Source organism: Pinus tabuliformis, chromosome 4_1 (assembly GCF_031772625.1).
Source record: "Pinus tabuliformis cultivar Carrire ecotype Pingquan chromosome 4_1, CPIR1, whole genome shotgun sequence".
Taxonomy (NCBI): Eukaryota; Viridiplantae; Streptophyta; class Pinopsida; order Pinales; family Pinaceae; genus Pinus; species Pinus tabuliformis.
The window spans coordinates 528894089-528915392 of NC_142303.1; the positions used below are offsets into that span (position 1 = coordinate 528894089).

The 21304-nt window shown below is 40.8% G+C and overlaps 1 protein-coding gene across 3 annotated transcripts in view; it reads right to left on the reverse strand.

Annotated features, from left to right (window-relative positions):
* The window catches only part of LOC149176910 (uncharacterized), a 64397-nt gene that overhangs the window by 21473 nt on the left and 21620 nt on the right, over window positions 1-21304 (reverse strand). The window lies entirely within an intron of this gene.

Consider the following 21304-nt stretch of genomic DNA (forward strand, 5'->3'; position numbering starts at 1 on the left):
GGAAAGAATGTATCACATCCTGCTCACAACCACACGTAGGGAAAGGACGAACCACATCCTACAATCACACGTAGGGAAAGGACAAACCACATCCTACAAACATAAGTCACAACAATCAATCGTAGGAAGGATCCTACACATGGGGAAAGGATGAACCACGTCCCACCGACATGTCAACCAACAATCGTAGGGAATCAACATCCCACATGTGGGGAAAGGATGAACCACGTCCCACTGACATGTCAACAGATGCCTATATGCATCTCTCACTGGGGTATCTGCAGGAGAAGGTGAACCACTCGTCCTATGCATATGTCATCACCAGTGTTTTACGACTCCGACTCCGACTCCGACTCGGCCGAGGATCGACTCCGACTCCGACTCCGACTCGGTAATGACTCGGCCGGCTCGATTTCAATGACTCGGTCGTTGTAAAAAATACATTAAATATTTATTTTTTTTATAAAAAAACATAATTTTAAATATTTTAAACATAATTTTAAAGATTTTCATTCATGTTTCCAAACACATAGTATTATAATATAGATGGAAGAAAACATATGATCAAAGTAGGCTCATGAACCAATCCATTATATCAAAATGGTACCCAATGGCAATACATAGTCAACTGTCATACATGATCAAAGTGAAAGACTCAAAACAAAATACAAATAACCAAGGAGGCTAGAAATGGCCTCTACAACAAAAGTAAACTGTGATGCTGACCAGACTCCAATACTAGTACTACTGGCTACTGCCAGAGGAGCCAAGATCATCTCGACCAATCTCTGGATCAGACTCATCATCATCATCAGAGTCAGACAAGGGGCCCCATGCCTCCTCCTCATCATCATCGTCTCCAACTGCAACTGTAGAAGTGGTGCCAGTACCACTAGCAGATGCAAGCTGAGATAGAGTAGATATGCGGCTGCGCTTCTGTCGTGGCTGAGCAGAGGAAGCACCTACAACTGGAGTCCTACTCCTCGGAGTCCTTGCTGGCTGTGAGACTGAGGCTGGTGGATCGGGATCTGCATTCAACTGAACAGGCTGAAGTGGATGTTCCAGTTCAAGTTCATCAAGATCCTCATCAGGATCAAACTCTGGTGCACGACTCTCCACTACCCAATCTGATGTTGGATCAATGTCTTCCAACACAATGGGATCTGAATCAGGTCTTTTGTTCAGCAATTGGTTCCGTCTGAGCCGAAGGTTGTATTGGACAAAAACTAGATCATTCAACCGTTTTTGCTCCAAACGGTTTCTCTTCTTTGTGTGAATCCTCTCAAAGACAGACCAATTGCGCTCACACCCAGATGCACTGCAAGTTTGACTCAAAATACGAATTGCAAACTTTTGCAATTGAGGGCACTGGCCACCAAAGGCCTCCCACCATTGTGCTGCAAAAAACATAGGAGTGTAATGAATTATGAGTTAGATGAAGGCTGAAGCTCAACAAAATTACAAATTATATCTAACTTTCAAATTATAAATGATTTAACAAACTTTAGTCTTTAATAAAAAAGTAAAACTGTAAAACCATTAAGAAATTGAAAATTGAAATTTTTGTTTACCTGGCTCATCTGCTTCTCTTGCAATCTTTGCTAGGTTCTTCCCAAAGGTACCTGTTGCATTGCTGAAGGATGTGACCTGTTGATGTATCTGCAGCTGATCAGACTCCGATGGGATCATGCGTTCAATGCAATCAACCAGTCCATCTCTGACCTCCCCCCTCAAAGCTCCTGACTCCTTAGCTCTATAATGATACCGTGGGTTCAAAAAATACCCAGCTGCATGTATAGGGCGATGGAGTTGATTGTTCCATCTTTCATCAATGATTGCCCAAATGGGCCCATACTTTGCCACTCTATCCTTGTATGCTGTCTTTATTTGCTCCTTTGCTTGATCCATAGCCTCATAAATGAAGCCCATAGCCAACCTTTCCCCATCCACCAACCGCAACACCTTAACCAGTGGCTCAGCAAGCTTCACAATCTCTGCTGCCTTTCTCCAAAAAGTTTCATCATGGACTTTCCTTTTCAATTCTCTGCCTTCTGGTTTGTTAGACCAATTGGTTTGATTCCATTCATCACTGGAAAACATCTTTTGCAAGTTTCTATGTTGGGAAAGCATAGATTGCAATGTCAAAAAATGTGTAGCAAATCTAGTGATGGCAGGCCTAATAATATCCTTGCCTCCAGTGTGTTTCCTCATGAGACTCAAAACCAGTGTATGATTGTAGATAAATTTTGTTATGCTTTTGGCATTATCTACAGTGTTTCTGACCCAATCTAATTTTCCAATATCCTCAAGCATGAGGTCAATGCAATGTGCAGCGCATGGGGTCCAAAAGATGGTCTTGTGTTTTTCCTCTAACAGTTTACCAGCAAGAACATAGTTAGAGGCATTGTCTGCGATGATTTGAACAACATTAGCCACCCCCACCTCCTCAATAACCTCATCCAATAGCTGAAACAACAAGTGGCCATCTTTTACCTTATCAGATGCATCAACTGATTTTAAAAACATGGTTCCCTGTGGGCAGAAGACAAGAAAGTTTATGATGGTACGGTTTCTTTGATCAGTCCATCCATCTGACATGATGGTACACCCTGTTCTTGCCCATGAGTCCCTGAACTCTTGCAAATACTCATTAATGGATTGAATTTCTTTCTGCAAACGAAACCCCCTTAGCTCTTGCATACTAGGGCCTTTGAAGCCTTTTCCAGCAGCCTGTATGGCATCAAACATAGGCTCATAATATGGTGAACGAGCAGCATTAAAGGGGATATCAGCATCATACCACCATCTAGCTATGTAGTCACAAGCAGTCTCCCTCAATTCTTTCTTCCAATGGTCATCTAAAGTGGGCTGAATATGACCTTTACTAACTTCAGGACCATGTGCATCTGATGGAGAGGAGGTAGTGAAATAACTTTTGATAGTCACATCACCCTTCATTCTACCCTTTCCCTTATCTTGAACAGAACCAAAAGAGGGAGGAACATAACGGAAAGGGTTGGATGCCTCAGTTTGAGGGATAGAGGAAGAACCCTCAAAATCATAGTGGGGGTTGGTAGCCATCATTCTTTGTATCTCCCTCTTCCTCCCAATTTCATCCTGTATCTCTTTTTGCCTAGCCTTATCTTCTTTAAATTTTTCAAAGCTGGCCAACAAATTCTTTCTAATCTCCCCAATTTCATCAGAGGGACATGCAGTAATTTGGCCTTTAATCCCTGCCAAGTGTTGTTTCAGCCTATTAATCCCCCCAGGACCTTCCTTAATTTTCTTATGGAAAAACTTGCAACACATCTGACTATCAACCATTTCAACATATGCCCAAGCAGGATCTTTTGCTCTAGGTGCCATTTTTTGACTAGGAAAACAATCTGAAAATGAAAAAAAAAAAAAAAAAAATTGATTCAATGTTCATTTATTTGACAAAAAACACTCTCTAAGCTTTCTTGATATGCACCTAAAATTTACTAAGCAAAAACAGATTTGTAAGGGTGGAAAAAAATACCTCCAGGCACAAACTGCCTCCTCAAGCTTGCTCCAAAAATCAGCTCCTCAATGCTGCTCCAAATGGCTGCCCAAGAAGCTCCTCACTCCAGCTACAATGCTCCTCCAAGACTCCTCACTGCTGCTCCAAAACAAGCTCAAGAACTGCTCACTAATTCTCAAAGAAGACTCTCACTCAAATGCATAAGACTGCTGTGAGTGAATGAGAGCATTTGGCTGTCTTAAATAGGGTTTGGGAGGGGGAAATGGACCCCAAAAGCACTTAACAATTTACCTAAACCCTTTGGAATCCATAAACTGATTTTAACTTTACCACAAATCCAAAAAAAAGTGAATAAATTTTATTTTTTACGCTGCCCAGCCGTCTTTCATTGACTCGGCCTGGTCAATATGGACTCGGCCTGGTTGACCGAGTCAACTATGACTCAGCCGAGTCATTGGATGACTCGGCCGAGTCATAGTCGACTCGGTCAACCGAGCCGGTTTGCTGGCCTGGTCACAAATTTTGTTAACGGCTCGGTATGACTCGGCCGTTTCCGAGTTGAATCGGCCTGGTCGTAAAACACTGGTCATCACCAATAGGGGAAGGTGAACCACTCACCCTACATACATATCAACCATCATGGGGTATCACAGGGGAAGGTGAACCACTCACCCTGTACACAACGCACCAATAGGGGAAGGTGAACCACTCACCTTATGTTCGCTCATAGCTCAATAAGTACCCCAAGCCCCCAGGAGCTCCCAGAGCTCAATCTTCAATCTTTAATCAAGGATCCCTTCATATAGGGAATAGTGCCAAGCTGCTTTCTGAAAGTCAAGACTAGATCAATAGGATCCTCATAGCATATAGATGTATGTATAGCAAACACATTGATTTATAGCAGAGATCTTGGTCGCACAGTCCTCTGCTTCTTGCATTATTTGACTGATCTTACTCCCTCTTTGTCTTTCCAGGGTGCATTGTGTTCATCTGACAGCCTGCTCATCATAAGATCTGTCCACCCAAACATGTCGTAGAAATCTGTCCTTTGCTGTACCATATATGGTGGTATGAGAAATACTGGATTCTCGAAATCTTCTTCTACAATATACAACAAAGGTGTGCATAAATGGCTCACTGAAGCCATACTTGCTGATTTCAGCCTTCATAATGATCCAGATTTCAGATTTTGATTTATTCATAAAGTAATGTGAATTTTAGATGTGCACTTTTCATTTACCATACTGTCTAACCAACAAAAATTTCAGCAATGTATTTCAGGCAATAGAGATATCTGAGTAAGCAGCAATTCATATCCATGGATCCACTCAAAAGTCTTCATATAGAGACCTCATAAGATGACTATGTCCGAATTAGCAGCATCTCCATCTTATCAAACCTTTTAATCTTAGAGCCCTTCATCTTGACCCCTTAAGAAAAAGCTCCCTCTTACTTTGATAAATGAGAGGGTTATCATCTGTAGGACAGATGTCATCAATAGCTGAATCATAGCTCCCTCATACTCAAATTGTATTCATAGGTCTGTCTTCAACCTGCTATTAATCCAAAGATTTTATAGTAGAGCCTTGCTATGTTTAATTTCCTGAGCTTCTCATATGGGCTTCAAGGAAGCTCCAGATCAAAGAGGAACTTTCTGAAGAATCGACAAGGTTCTTCTTTAATCAGGAGAAGACATCTTTCTTGAGATGATTTCAACAAAGGCCATTCTTTTCCTAGCCGATCTTCAAGAATGAAAGCTTCAAAAGATGCATTTGACTGGTTTACAGCTTGATTGTGAACAATCCTGTAACACAGGCATCAACATACAGGGCCTACAACATATCACCACCACTACTAGACTTGTAGCAATATCATACAAAATGTTGGGCTGACAATAGAGCATAAACGATGTTGTGCTGCATGTACTGGGATGTCATTCATAGACAGTGCCACTAATATCGTATCTTTACTGCACAGGATACTATCCTTGATTGCTACAGATCTTCGTACTTCCAGGACGACCCCATCATTACTCAATATACCAATATGGTCCATACAAGCATTGTTTCGTTAACAAGGCTTCTTAGTTTTATTCCATAGATAATAGTAATACATGTCCAGCAGTAACTAATCTCAACATTTCCTTATACATGTTCATCAGTGAAAACAAGCTCTGTCCTTGATCTGAATGTTTCCACCTCTGACAGGTTCACTGCAACATTCAGCCGATGCTGTGTATCAGTGATACAACTTAACAACAAGAGTGGAACCCTTTTCTACTTATTAATGATGCCATGACAACTTCTACACGCAGTCAATTTTCAACCCGAATCTTAGACATATCTTCAGAAAACTGTCCTAATTCAGTTGTCACTTATATGATTTCAAATTGACTTTCCATCAAGCTGATACCTCTGCTCCTGGAGATGTTCCATTCTTGGCTTTGAATGATTTCAATAATTCAAGAGAGAGAAGGTCAAGTAGATTTGACAACCAAGAGCCACATTTCACAATATGATAAGGCGTTTGACTTTGAAGAAAATGATACTATAATTTGATATCAAGGTCGGAGATAGGATAAGGTTGTCAAGGCATCGAATATGAGATGTAATAGAACTCCTTACAGTTCTGTGTGCTTCGAATTCAATCCTCAAATCTGAATCTCTTGGCACAGAATATGGGATGCCTTACTTACCAACAACAAAACGTAATAGGTCATGCTTTTAAGCATAGCCCAGAATTCTTGTGGGGAAGTTAACAGTTGATTTTAATGAGCCGAGATACCTTCAGGAAGAGCATCAACCAAACGTTGCTAGGATTACATCATCATTAGAGATCAAGATTCTTAAATCAGGTTCAGATCAAGGTCACTCAGAACCTTAGAGTTGGTATTAAGAAAAAAGGACGTATTGCCTTGAGATATCAAGTGATCAATACATCTCCCATAATGTTTTCACAGACCTGATGGATTATGTCGATAGTATATATATATCCCCAAAAAAACTGCTGCAAAAGTTAGAGCAATACAGTCAATGATTATCTAATATTGCTCCTTGATCTGAAAATTTTCCCGGAAAGTATGCCGCATAGGATAATCAAGGCTGATCCTTATATTCAGAATTGTCAACGAACTCTCAGCAAAGATCCAGTGCTCATGCTCAAACTGGGTTGTCTTTAATACACCCTTTAACAACTCGGCTTCAAATGCTCAGTGATATGCAATGAACCAAAAAAGGATGAGATGGATGTGAAACCATAGCAGTCATCTGAAACGTTCCAGGGATCTGAGAATCTCAGAGAGAAATTATTCTTTTAGGAATGATAGTCCTCTAAAAAATGAGGGTTGCAATACTTCAATCAAGCATCTACAGAGGGATGGATGTGAAACCATAGCAGTCATCTGAAACGTTCCAGGGATCTGAGAATCTCAGAGAGAAATTATTCTTTTAGGAATGATACAGTCCTCTAAAAAATGAGGGTTGCAATACTTCAATCAAGCATCTACAGAGGTTCGGCCCTATCTCCAAGGATCATAGAAGATTTCGATCTTTAAGTATATCCTCCTATATGCTTATACAGTCTCAAGCTAGGACTGTTAAATAATCCTCCGAAAATATCTTGACATTACTCAAAACATACCTTATGAATACAGGAACATACCTTGATGACTTCCAACCTTTGCCCATGATGTTCGAGTAGCTCTTGGATTGGTATCCATGATCTTTAAGAGAATGTCACATATTTGTTATTCTTGAACTTAGAGTTACCTCAGAGGGCTGAAGGTTTAATCAATGAAATTCCTCAAAAGCTTCTTGGTGATTGCAATCTCTTATACTTGGGCTTGTCCTCACCTGAGCTCTGATACCATGTTAATTTTAAGTTAACATGTTCTTTGCTTAGGTTAGTTACTTCATACATCCATTTGCCCATTAATCCATCAGCAATCATACAGTAACTAATGAAAGAACATAAGAAATAAATGTTGAAGACAAGCCAAGACAGAAGAACACAAGAATATGGCTCAAGCCAGGGAAAAACCCCAAGATGAGGAAAACCCTTGATCGAATCCTCTTATTATTAATCATAAAATGTTCAGCAGAGAGAGATATAGGGCACAATAATTTAAAGTCAGTACTGACTTGCCAAATGGAAGATCTGACATCAAAGCACTTAAACATGGAGATTACTTAATGAAGCTGCAATTCTGGCACCAAGGGCTGGAGATTTCTATACTGCAATTCTGAATACTGGTTAGGGCACAAACACAGTTAGCTTCAAGTGTTGATGGCAATCCTGGTCACTGGTTAGGGCTGTCAGCTTCAGTCCTCATTCTCCTCTCCCTCAATTACTGCGATTATCCATAGAAGACACCCAATCACTGATTTAGAGCTTGGCAGCTCCTCCTCAACGAATCTTGAAACAGTCCCAAACTACATGAAAGAATTCTGACCTGTCTGCGCTCAAACCTGGGAATATACGGCCTAGAGAGAAGGGCTTATACATGCCTTCATACCCACCGAATAGTCTTAGCAACAAGCTGCTGTAGTAGCTCTATTCCTGTGGCCTGTAACAAAGATAAACCTCACCAAATAGCACAGAAAACCATCCAACAGGTATTCCTCTGACTGCGGCTATATTCAACAGGAAATCTGTACCCAAAATCAAGTGATACGCTGCCCAGACAGACCTCCTATCCTCCACGCATGGAGCCACAGACCTGTGGCTCTTTCTCCCAAGAAAACCGTACCCTAAACAGAGATAGGCCTCCTCATAATCTCGACCCCTGCCACCTGCGTCCTGCCTCAGATGCCATCCTATTTCAGAGGAGAGGATGAGCACTTGGATGATCTAAATGAGGATGGAGGATGCCTATATATATATGACAATTTGTCCTTATGGAGGTGAAGCCGACCTTGACACTTGGAGGCAAATTTGAATTTCAAATTTTCAATTTTCCCGCCTTAATAAGATTATGACTTGTAGAATTTCTTTTTAAATAAATAAATATTTCCTTATCCAAATTCGGCGATCTTTAGGTCGATTTTGGTCCTCTCAAAAAGAGGAGTTCGATGCAATAATCATCTCCAATAGATGAGCTGTCCAGTGGTGGAATTTGGCCCTAGTTGCCAAATTTAACACAATCACAAGTGTGGCATTGGGAGGTCCCCCTGAATCTAAGGTGTTTCATGTGGTTGGTTTTCGACAATCAAATTCTCAGGTGGGAGAACCTTTCTAAAAGAGGTTTTTAGGGGCCTGGTATATGCGCTTTGTGTAGAAGGGAAACAAAGAGGTGGTACATCTTTTTTGTAACACCCTCCTCCCACATTTACCCAAAAGCATCCTCCAGTAGTGCTTCTTCCATCCTGCTCACTGCCTCCCCAGTCGGAATTTGTATACACAATCAAGTGGACATTATTCCTCTTATCATACTTCAGGTAGTAGTGGATTGTTCCTTGCAGATATCTCAGTATATGCTTGGCTGCTATCCAAAGATCATGCTTAGGCTCTACCTGGAACTGACTGAGAACATTAATTGCAAAAGATATGTCTAGTCAAGTATTCACCAAGTACATCAATGAGCCAATCAATTGTCTATACCTGGTCGGATCCACTAGGCTTGACTTGAAACTTCTTAGCCTCTTCAAGTTTGTGATCATGGGAGTTGTCATAGGTTTGCAATCCATCATGTCAAACCTCTTCAGCATCTCGATCACATACTTTCCTTGACCTAGATAAATCTCATCAGGTCCCTGCCAAACTTCGAGTCCCAAATAATAGTGCATCAGCCCTAGATCCTTCATGTCGAATTCTGCTGCTAGTTGCTTCTTGCACTCTTGGATACGACCTTCCACACCTATCATGAGAAGATCATCCACATATAAAAGAATGATTACGGGCTCATCCTTCACAACCTTGATATAGAGATTCGGATCAACAAAACTCTTCGAGAAGCCCAATCTTTGTAGGTATGCATCCATCCTTGCATACCATGCCCTTGGTGCTTGCTTAAGGCCATACAATGCCTTCTTTAACCTGCAAACATAAGTTTCTCTATCTTTGACTTCAAATCCCAAGGGCTGCTCTATATAGACTTCTTCATCAATAGTGCCATTCAGGAATGTAGTCTTGACATCCATTTGATGGATGTTCCATCCCATCGATGTTGCCAAAGAGACCAATGAACATATAGTTGTATACCTTGTTGTAGGTGCAAATGTCTCTTCATAATCGATGCCTTCCTGTTGAGAGAAGCCCCTAGCCACAAATCTTGCCTTATATTTATCAATACTTCCATCTGCTGCATGTTTAATCTTGTAGAGCCACTTGGAAGTTACCACAGATTTGTCTTCAGGCCTAGGTACAATCTCCCAAACTCCATTTTTCATTATTGATTGATACTCTTCATTCATGGCATCTTTCCATTCTTGATGTTTGACAGCCTCTTCAAAGGTGGATGGTTCTGCTTCTATTAGCTTCGTCATATAGGCTGCATACCCAGAATATCTTTTGGGCTTCTTACTTTCCCTAAATGTGCCTTTGGCTGCTCCATGTCCCTTTGCATCTAAAAGAGTAGATTTCAACCAATTAGGTCTCTTTCTACTTTCAAGGATGACCACAGGTTGCATGGGTTCACTAGGACCTTCATCTTCATGATTTGAATCTTCTTCCTCCCTGGTACCTTCCTCTTCAAATATAGGAAGTTCTTCATCATCAGAGTCCATTGGGAGGTCTTTTGATTTCTTAAATGCAATACTTTCATCAAATATCACATCTCGACTAACTTCTATTCGATGTCCTTCCTTTATATAGATCCTATATGCCTTTGAAGTATTACTATAGCCAACAAATGTTCCCTTCATGCTTGTAGGATCCAACTTCTTTCTCTTATCCTTCGGTATGTGAATATAGACAGGACAGCCAAATATTCGAAGACGGTCCATGCTTGGTTTCTTCCAAGTCAATGCTTCTTCAAGAGTCATGTTATCTAGTGATCTATGAGGACTTCGATTTTGAATATACAACAAGGTTTGTTGCTTCACGCCATAGAAATTCTGGCAAATCTTGATCATGTAACATGGCTCTTACACTTTCTTCAATGGATCGATTCTTTCATTCTATTACTCCATTTTGTTCGGGATTGTATGAAACTATTAGCTCCCTCTTAATCCTAGACTCCTTACAGAAAGCTATGATTTCTTTTGAAGTATATTCTCCTCCATTATAGGACCTTAGAATCTTTATTCTTCTTTCTGTAAGGTTCTCCACTTCAGCTTTGAATTCTTGAAATTTGATGAATACTTCATCCTTGGATTTTAGCAAATAAACCCAAGTTTTCCTTGAATGGTCATCAATGAATGTCACATAATATAAATGACCTGCAACAGACTTTGTAGACATAGGACCACAGACATCGCAATGAATGAGATCCAAAATTTATTTTGACCTTCAAGCACTGCTTCCAAATGGTCTCTTGACATTTTTGCCTAATGCACATCCCTTGCATACTCCTTCATGATCCTCCTTGAGTTCGAGGATGCCATTCACCATTGAATTTAGAGTTGGTAAGATTTTGTAGTGAAGGTGACCAAACCTTCTATGCCAAAGTTCACATGGGCTTACTTCAATGTGAACCAAAGCTTGAGAGAGAGGAGTTAGCAATCTGTAGAGTCTTCCTTCACGAATCCCAATCATCTTTGCATTTTCAATGTTAGAGTTTTTATCCCATACTATTATATTTCCATCTATAAAAGCGACTCTATCTCCCTTATCTTCTAGACATGAAATAGAAAGTAGATTCTTTTGCAAACTTGGAACAAATAGGATGTTGTTGAGATGAATATTTCCTCCATTCTCTAGCTCCAGCGAGGTTGATCCAATTCCTCTTACAAGATAGCTCTTCTTGTCACCAAGCTCAACGAAGTAAGAAGATTTTCCTCTTGATAAGGTCTTTAGTTGCTTGTGTTCACCAGTCATATGTCTTGATGCTCCACTGTCGATTACCCAAATGTTTTCATCTTCAAATGTGCCAATAAGAGCTGAGAATAGTCTTTCGTCCTTTGTAGATGTCTTGGTCATATCATTCTTGATAAATAGGAGATTCCACAATGCCTTGATGCCCTTCTTGAGATGACTTGCTACCATAGAACACTTCTTTAGAAACTTCTTCAAGGGAGTAGTGATCTTCATCATGCCCTTAGCCAATCTTAGCTTTAATACCATGTTGAGAAATCTATAGGGCACTAGATAGGATGACTTCTCTTTAGCTTGATAACTGCTTTTGAATTCTTTTAACGTTTTCTTACTTATTAGCTTCTTTTTGTATTATTATGTTATTCTTATCATCAAACAGCTACCAAAAAAAAAGATCAACAGTACACAAGAACACAGGATATAGGCTGCAAGAGAGAGGAAAACCCACAAATCTTCTCTTCTTATAGATTCTTCAATTAATGAATTCTAGGACCTCTAGACCAAGAACAACACCCCTCCAAGACCAAGTCTGACCTTTTTGATGATGTGCTTCCTTTGTCCAAGTCAAACCGAGTCAAATCTCTTCTAGTAGCACAACTTCAAACCCCTGCAACAAAATTTCAACCTCTACTGCAAGCCTGAAATTTTCGGCCCCTCCAGCAACAACTGCTTTCACACGTGTGAGTTGATTTAGGACTTCCAAGGCTTCTTAAGACCTTCGCTTGAGTTTCTCCTTCTTCTAAGGCTTGATGATGACTTAATGAACCCTCCTTCAACCTTCTTTTTGCACTTCCTCCAAGGTCGATCCTGCAACAACAAAACCCTAACCCAGCAACAAAAGCCATAGTCTCCTTCCTTTGCACGTGTGATGAGAGAGATAAGAATAACCCAATCACTTGATCTTCGTCCTTCTTCTTCCTTCGCTAGCCCTTTCCTTCTTCTCCTTCACTTGCTTGATGAGAGAATGAATTTGTGTCCATGGGAAGTTGTGTTCCCTCCTATATATAGGCTTCCAAGGTGAACGAAGTACCTCAACTTAGGTCAACTTCTTAGCTAGCAGGTCGACTTGGTCTTGGGGGGTATTTTAACACTTTTAAAAACAAAAATAATTCTTTTTACAAGTTCAAATGTGCCTGATGGGGTCTTCAACATATGACAATGACTCTTTTGACTTCTTGACCTAGGACAAACCCTAGAAGCACTCAATGGGTGTTTGACTTCTAAAGTAAAAGACCTTGAGCATGAAATCCATGCTTCAAAAATAAAAATAATAATTTTTCTTTCATTTTACAATATACAAGAATCAAAAGTACATTTCATATTTATGAAGACCAAACCTAGTTACACATTTGTCAACAGTCGAGTGTTCACAAGTTGGATTTAGGGTCGATGGTCTTTATCAAGTTGGTGGAAGTCCTTTGGGATCTTTGGCAATTGATACTTCTCTTCAATGTGAATTATGGCACCAGAGATTTGCCCACTTACATTACAAAGATGATCACAAGTATGCCCAAGTTTAACATGAACCATGAAAGAGTTTGTCAAGGTTGTGCAGCTGGGAAACATACAAAGGGACCATTCCCTTCTAGTGAAAGCAAGACAACTGATATTCTTTAATTGGTCCATTCTGACATGTCTGGTATCTTGCTCGTAACTTCATTAGGAGGATACCTATACTATGCAATCTTTGTGGATGACTTTTCACGCAAAACATGGATCTATTTCTTGAAGAGGAAGGATGAAGTGTTCAAATGGTTTCATTCTTTCAAAGCATTGGTAGAGAATCAAACAGGGAAGAAGATCAAGAGGTTGAGGACCGACAATGGAATCGAATATGAATCAAATGAATTCAATGACTTTTGCAGAGAGTCTAGCATTAAGAGGGAGATAATTGTTCCATACACTCCTGAGCAGAATGGTGTTGCTGAAAGAAAAAATCGAATGATTATGGAAGCCACACATGCCATGATCTATGATCAAAGTCTACCAAAATTCTTGTGGGGAGAAGCTGCCAACACTGTTGCATATGTTCAAAATAGGAGTGTGCATCAAGCTTTGGATCTCAAGACACCCGAGGAAGTCTTCACTAGTAAGAAACCTAATGTTTCTCATTTTATAATCTTTGGTTGTCTGGTATACTTTCATGTGCCTAAAGAGAAAAGGAATTAGTTCAAATCTTCTGGGAAGAAAGGTATATTCATTGGCTACAGTGAAAACTCAAAGACATATAGAATCTATGTACCTAGTCAAGGAGATGTGGAAGTAAGCCATGATGTCACCTTTGATGAAGACATTGCCCTTGGGGAAGCCAAAGATCTCCCCATCTCAAGGAAGGACAATGATGATGTTGCCGAAAAACAAAAACCTCCAACGAATGAGCCTATGCCCAATGTTGATGGCCCGATGGATCATATTAATCCACCTCTTAGTGATTCCTCTACCTCAAGGAAAGACCTCTATGGCTCAAAGATACACTCGAAGATGTTGAAAGACATATTGCTCCAAGAGGGGCATTTCACGAAAGTAAGAAGCCAAAGAGGTATCAAGGGTACTTGGCCGCTATGAGTACTATTGTCCAAGTTGAACCTTGCACGTTCAAAGAAGTCGTAAAAGACCAAGTATGGAAAGATGCAATGAATGAGGAATAGGAATCAATCATGAAGGATGATGTTTGGGATGTGGTGCCTAGACCTAAGGAGAAGTTTGTGATCACCTCAAAATGGCTTTACAAAATTAAACATGGAGTTGATGGGAGTGTTGAAAAATATAAGGCTAGGTTCGTAGCTCGTGGCTTCTCTCAAAAGGAAGGAGTGGACTATGATGAAATATTTGCACCGATTGCTCGATACACCACTATCTGATCTATAATTTCTCTCGTTGCCAATCAAGGATGGAGCCTACATCAAATGGACATCAAGACTGCTTTCTTGCATGGCTCACTTAAGGAGGAAGTCTATTTGGAACAACCGCAGGGGTTTGAAGTACAAGATCGAAGGTCTCATGTATGCAGGTTGAAGAAAGCCCTCTATGGGTTAAAGCAAGCCCCTAGGGCTTGGTATGAGAGGATTGATAGCTATCTTATGAAGCTAGGATTTACAAGGAGCTATGTTGATCCAAACCTATACTTCAAGGTTGAAAGGACATGCCACTTATTTTGGTCCTTTATGTTAATGATCTCTTTCTAACTAGTGCAGACCCTCTCATTTATCAATGCAAGAGGGAGTTGACTTCCGAATTCGAGATGAAGGACCTAGGACTGATGCATTACTTCTTAGGCTTGGAGGTCTGGCAAAAGCCAGGCGAGATTTTCCTTTCTCAAGGAAAATACATTATGAAGTTGTTAGAAAGATGTGGGATGGTGGAATGCAAGTCTGTGTCTACTCCGATGGAACTCAATTTCAAGAAGCTATGTGGAAGTGTTGTTGGTCCCGAATTGGCAAATCCTTCTGAATATAGACAACTTGTGGGGGCCCTGATGTTCTTGGTAAACTCCCGATCGGACATATGCTTCGTTGTAAATACTTTGAGTCAATTTATGGTTGAGCCTCATCATATACATTGGATTGCTGCAAAGAATCTCTTAAGATATCTTCGTGGCACTATCAACTATGGTTTGAGATACACTGTCAGGAATTTGAGGCTACATGGATATTCTAATGCTGACTAGGATGGAAATGTGGTGGATAGAAAGAACACGTCGGGATGTTGCTTCTCTTTGGGATCTGCTTCAATTTCTTGGATGAGCAGGAAGCAGAAATCGATTGCTCTAAGCACCATCGAGGCTGAATATATTGCAACTAGTATGGCCTGCTGTGAAGCTATTTGGTTCAGGAAGCTCTTCAGTGAGTTATTTTAGCATGTGTTGGATACCACTATTATCTACTGCGAAAATCAAAGTGGAATTCACCTTTGAGAGAATCTTGTGTTCCACGACCGCTCCAAGCATATTGATATCAGGTAACACTTCATCCGGGACATGGTACAACGAGGAGCAATAAGGCTCCAACACATCAAGACAGATGAAGCCCTTGGGGAAGGTCACGTTCTTAGCCTTCTGAGACAAACTTAGAGTCGTGGAAGGACCCTCCCATGAGGGTCCGGCTTGAGTTGGGCATTGAGCTCTAGGAGCTCCTAGGGGCATAGGGCACTTCTTGGAGCTATGTACGACCATAGGGTGTGGTTCACCTTCCCTTATAGGTAAATTATGTACAGGGCAAGTGATTCACCTTCCCCTATGATACCCCATGATGATATATGTGAGCATAGGGCGAGTGGTTCACCTTCCCCTATGGCTGATGATATATGCATAGAATGAGTGGTTCACCTTCTCCTATGGCCAATGTTGCATGAAACGGGGACGAAGCGGGGACTTTTTTGGAAGCGGGGATGAAGTGGGGACGTTTTTTGGAAGCGGGGACACGGAAGCGTCATTTTCCAAAAATTTAGGAAGCGAAGCGTCTGCTATATATATATATATATATATATATATATATATATATATGCATTTATACTCAAAACAAACATCCCAAATACCAAATTAGTTGTAGAAGACATGAAAACATGCATATTTTTGCATAAATTAAGATAGATATGGCATCCATGATTCCATTGTAGTTACTAGTATGTACATCAACCATCTATATTCTAGCGATTACAAACATACATAAAAATTTTAAGGATATTATAAAACATAAAACATTTAAGCATATTATAAAACATAAAACATAGAGCATATTATGATTTATCTAGCAAGTGAGCAACTGCCAACATTTGTCATGTCCAAAATTCAAATAATAATGTTTATAAAATATGTCACTTGGTCACTGCCAACTTCCAAGACAAAAAAGGTTCAAAATTCAAATTCACAAGCCTACAAGTCTAATCAGTAATCTATGACAAAAGTAGTAAATTGTGAATATATCTACTAATCTCTCCTCCTTCCACCACAAAGAGAATGTGGCGGTGGGCCTCCACGTGGTGGCAATGAAGAAGATGGTGCCTGTGGAAGTTGTGGCAGTGGCACTGTAACTGATGAAGAAGAACCCCCTGTTGTTGGTGTTGAACCATGGAGCCTAGGAACCAAGGGACCAGATGGGGGTGAGGGTGGCATATCAACACGATCATCATCATCCTGGAATCGCTCAAAAAATTCATGCAAAAAAAACACTAGTTAACAAAAAAATTAAAAACATGAATTAGAGAAATGCTTTATAAGGAAAATTCATACCACAATGGACATACCTAGATAAGAGCATCCTCTAATTGCTCTAATCGCAACACTCCATCCTCCAAATTGGGCTCCTCTGGATTCTTGTCCCAAATCAACAGGTCTTTATTAGACTTTGCATCTTCACAGTAATGGGACAACAATCGCAAGTTGTAATGAACATAAACCAAGCTCTCTACCCGGTCTAAACTCAACCTGTTCCTTTTAACACTGTGGATGAAAGAATAAGAGCTCCAACATCTCTCTGCAGAAGAAGTGTTTACCACCTATGATAGCACCCGCAATGCCAAAGTCTATAGAAGTGGAGTAGCCCCTCCATGCATGTTCCACCACTCAAGAGAAGAAAAAGCCTCTCGATCTCTAATTGCATGCATGCTCCCAAATGGACCAGTGTTAAGCGTATAGTTGCTCAAATGTCTCTGTACCAATGCAGCCTCCTCCTCATCAGGGATTAATTTACTCAATGCAACCATATATTTTTTGTGAACCTCTTGATCTTGGTGTGGTTTTCTCTTGCTTCCCCCCCCGCAAGGTGCTGGTGTTGAAAGCCATGATGGATGATACTATTTAGGTGTCAAAACATATGCTAATGCATGCAATGGAACATTTAGCATTTCCCATTGGTTTTCCACCTCTGCACAAATATAATTGTACAAGTTGATATCTCTAGGCTCAACAATGTCTTTAATCTGCCGCAACATGCTATCCATTTGCTCATACACCTCCCCAATTACTGGTCAATCTGAATCTCCAAACTTGATCATGTAATAAATTGGTTTGGTAAATTGCAAAACATATTTAACCTGTGACCAAAAGTAAATGTCAAGAACAGTCTCCTTGACTGCATTAGCACCATCTCTGTCAGTGTTAATTTCAACCCATGATTCAGCACACACCAGATTAGTTAAAGCTTGTCTCACCTTCACTAGCCGCCTAAAGGTGAGGTAATAACTGGCAAATCTTGTCTTTGCAAGTTTAAGCAATTGCAACTTGGAGTAAGTGCAATAGAAGTAGTTTACCCATGTGTGCCCTATGATGAATTTAATGAGTTGCTTCCCTCTCCTGTAAAGCTCAGTAATCCACCCACATTCTTTGTGCTTCACAATATCATGCATCAAAAGGTTCAATGTGTGAACCAGGCACCCAAACCAAAAGATGTGTGGATGAGTACACTCTATAATTTTTCCTGCTGCCTTACAATTTGTTGCATTATCTGTGATCACTTGAACCACATTATTCGGACCAACATCTTTGATTGATTGCAATAGGAGATCTGCAATGTTTTGTGCAGATGCACTGATGGAGGAGGAGTCATGACATGTAATAAATACTGCACCACTAGAAGAAACACCAAGAACATTTATCAAATGTTGGTTTCTAATATTTGTCCACCCATCTGATACAATGGATACCCCAGAATCTACCCACTCATTTGTAAAACATGTCAAAGCTCTTTGAACCTTAGCTTTTTCTCTTTCTAATAACATTGTTCTAGCTTTCTCATAGTTGGGGGCCTTGCATCCTTTTGGGGCTTCATTGATGGCCTTCACCATTTCATGCCAATAGGGAGAGCGAAGCACATTGAATGGTACACCGCAAGCACAAAGAAAACAGACTATCTTTCCATCCACATCATCCCTCCCAGCAACATTAAAGAAATCCCCTATTGTTCTTCTACCTCCAGAGCTTGCAGAAGTACAATGAGGAGATGAGCTACCAAATTTAGAGGTTGCACTTGATTCAGAATGAGTTTCTTGTTTCTTGTTTTTTTGTTGTGCAACCTCCTCTTTTTGGACGTATTTTCTTCTTTGTTTAGATGAAATGTTTGGGCAAATTTGTATCCCCACAGGACCCTTTTTATCATCATTGTCCAGCACCCCACAAAGATGCCTCCTCACACAGGTATATGAACCATAATATGGTTTTTCTCCATGACAACCATGAGGGCACACAAATTTGTAAGTTCCACCACCCTTTCCCCCATCAAGTTTTGTCACATAGTTCCACAAGGGTGTTAATGCAGCTTTCCCCTCTAGTGTTTCAGTTTCCCCCTCAAGTTCATCCCCTTCCTCTTCAAACCCTTCCTCCTCATCATACATTGAGTCACTCATATTGGGACCACTGTCCTCTTGTGCTTCTTCCCTTCTATTCCTACTCCCCCTTGCCATCATTAAAACCAAGAGTGGAATGATACATAGAAGCCAAAAGAACACCATCTTGGAATATGGATATAGGTGGTGGACAACCTGCAAGTAAAGGAGCAAGTAGAAACAATGGGAAAGAGTAGGAGAGGGAGGAGAAAAATACAAAAAAAATAAGGGGGTTTGGGGTTTGAACTTACCTCTTTAGCTCTTGTAGATGAGGTCCTCCAAGCTCTTGCTCCAAGCTCTTCCACCTCCTCCTCCTAGCTCCTCCTCCTTCACTCCTCCAAGCTCTCCTCTCTTCTCCTCTCTTCTCCTCTCCTTTCCTCTCTTCTCTTCTTCTCTCCTCTCTTCTCTTCTCCAACTCTCATAAACTCAAAGTGAGCAAATGAGGAATGAATGGAGGCTTTATTCCCTTCATTCCTCACCCTAACCCAAGGTGGACCCACCCCCTTTATGCCAAGTCAGCTAAAATTTAAAAAAAAAAAAAAGTCAGCTAAAAAAAAAAAAAATTGCATTTCTTCCCTTCGCGCGGCGCTTTTCCGGAATCGTACGGGAAGCGTATGCTTCGCCCTCCGAAGCGCATTCGGAAATTTCCAAAAAGCGTCCAAAACAGGCGGAACCGCGCATCCGAATTTTGAAGTCACGCTTCCGAGGATGCTTCCTGTACGAATTCGTACGGGACACGCTTCAGGCCTTAGAACCAGGGGGAGACGCTTCCTGTACGAATCCGTACAGGATGCGCTTCGGGCCTTAGAACCAGGGGGAGACGCTTCCTGTACAAATCCGTACGGGACGCGCTTCGGGCCTTAGAACCGGGGGGGAGACGCTTCCTGCAACATTGCCTATGGCATATGAGTAGGATGAGTGTTTCACCTTCTCCTACAGATGCCCCAACATACATCCTACCCTTGCAGTCTAGGACTCTTGGGAAGTACCTCTCATTTGGCCAAAGAGTCGAAATAAGTGGTTAGGGACCACAGCACTACAGATGGATGCATCATGTATTGTCGTACTCCCTATGTCTAGGATGCATGGTGTTCAACAACTTGATCGCTTAAGATCAAGTCTGATTGGGTTTCTACCCCTAGTTATGTGCACTGACTTTTGTCAGTAGAGAGTGGTAAGGTCTTATGACTCACTCTTGATCGATCCTTCTTATTATCTATATCAATCTTCAGCAGAGACAACACAAGATGCAGAGATAGTACATGATGATCAGGATGGCATGATGGTTGATGGATATTGGCAGGTGGAATTCTCCCTAGTTGAGAGGGAGTGTTAAAGTTGGCAACTAGGGATCAATTCCCTCATTTAGCAACTCCTCTTTTGATGGCACTCTTCACCCTTGAAGAGCTCTTGATGACATCATTCATCATTGGGAATTTTGGATTTTTTGTCTTCCTCCAAATGCTTCTTTTTTAGGTCGGCTCCCTTTCATGTCGGCTCATGGATGAAAAGACATGTCTTTTCACCCCACATCAACCACTATAAATATAGCATATGTCCTCATTTTGGCACCTCATCACAACAACACATTCTCTCTCTTTTGATTGGTTCGTTCACATCTGAGGCAGTAGATTCTTCTCACACGTGCGAAGGGTGGACTGGGCATCTCTGTTCTTCTGCATTGACTTTTCTGCAGTGACCTTTGACCAGCTTTGACCGAGGCTTATTTGGCACTATTTTGCTGCGATTTTTGTGGAGATATCTCTGTTTGGGTAGGCCACACATTCTGGCACAGGAACCAAGGCTTTTGGTGAAGTTTGACCTGCATTGACCACAGAGTTTACTTTTTGGTTGACTGAGTTTGACTGCTACTATGTTGACTGTGTTTGTTGCTGGTTGACCTCCAAGGAAGGCTGCATTGCCTTGACCTCGACCAAGCTCATGGAGGACATTTTTACTGCTGCGTTGACCACTGTTGACTTTCTGGTTAGGGTTGTTTGACTGCTGTTGACTGAGCAGAATTGCAGATTTTGATTGGGCCATCTATTTGACTAAGGGCAATGGTATTGGATCATCTAATTGGAAAGTCAAGTCACATTGACTTTGACTTCATCATCATTGTACATTATTGGACTCTCTCTCTCTCTGCTAAACATTTGATATTTGATAACAAGAAGAATTGATCAAATTGTCTTGGCTTGTCTTCTGCAGTTTATTGTTTTATTGTTCATGTTCTATCTACCGTAACTGCCAATGTGAAGTTATGTTATTGTTATTGGAAATTACGTGGAAATTATCATTTGACATTAGGCTAATAAAAGGACATTGAAGTAATTGTTGCAAGCATAGAACATACCATTGTTATCTAAAATTAACACCCTCTTAGTTCCTCCAAGATCTTACTTGTGCTTCGGGACTTTGTCACAAGAGGTTAGGGTCTGGGCAGTAACACTGTATAGTTTAGGTAAATGAAATTTTGGTCCATCAATGAATTTTTTTGGGGAAAAAGGCAGC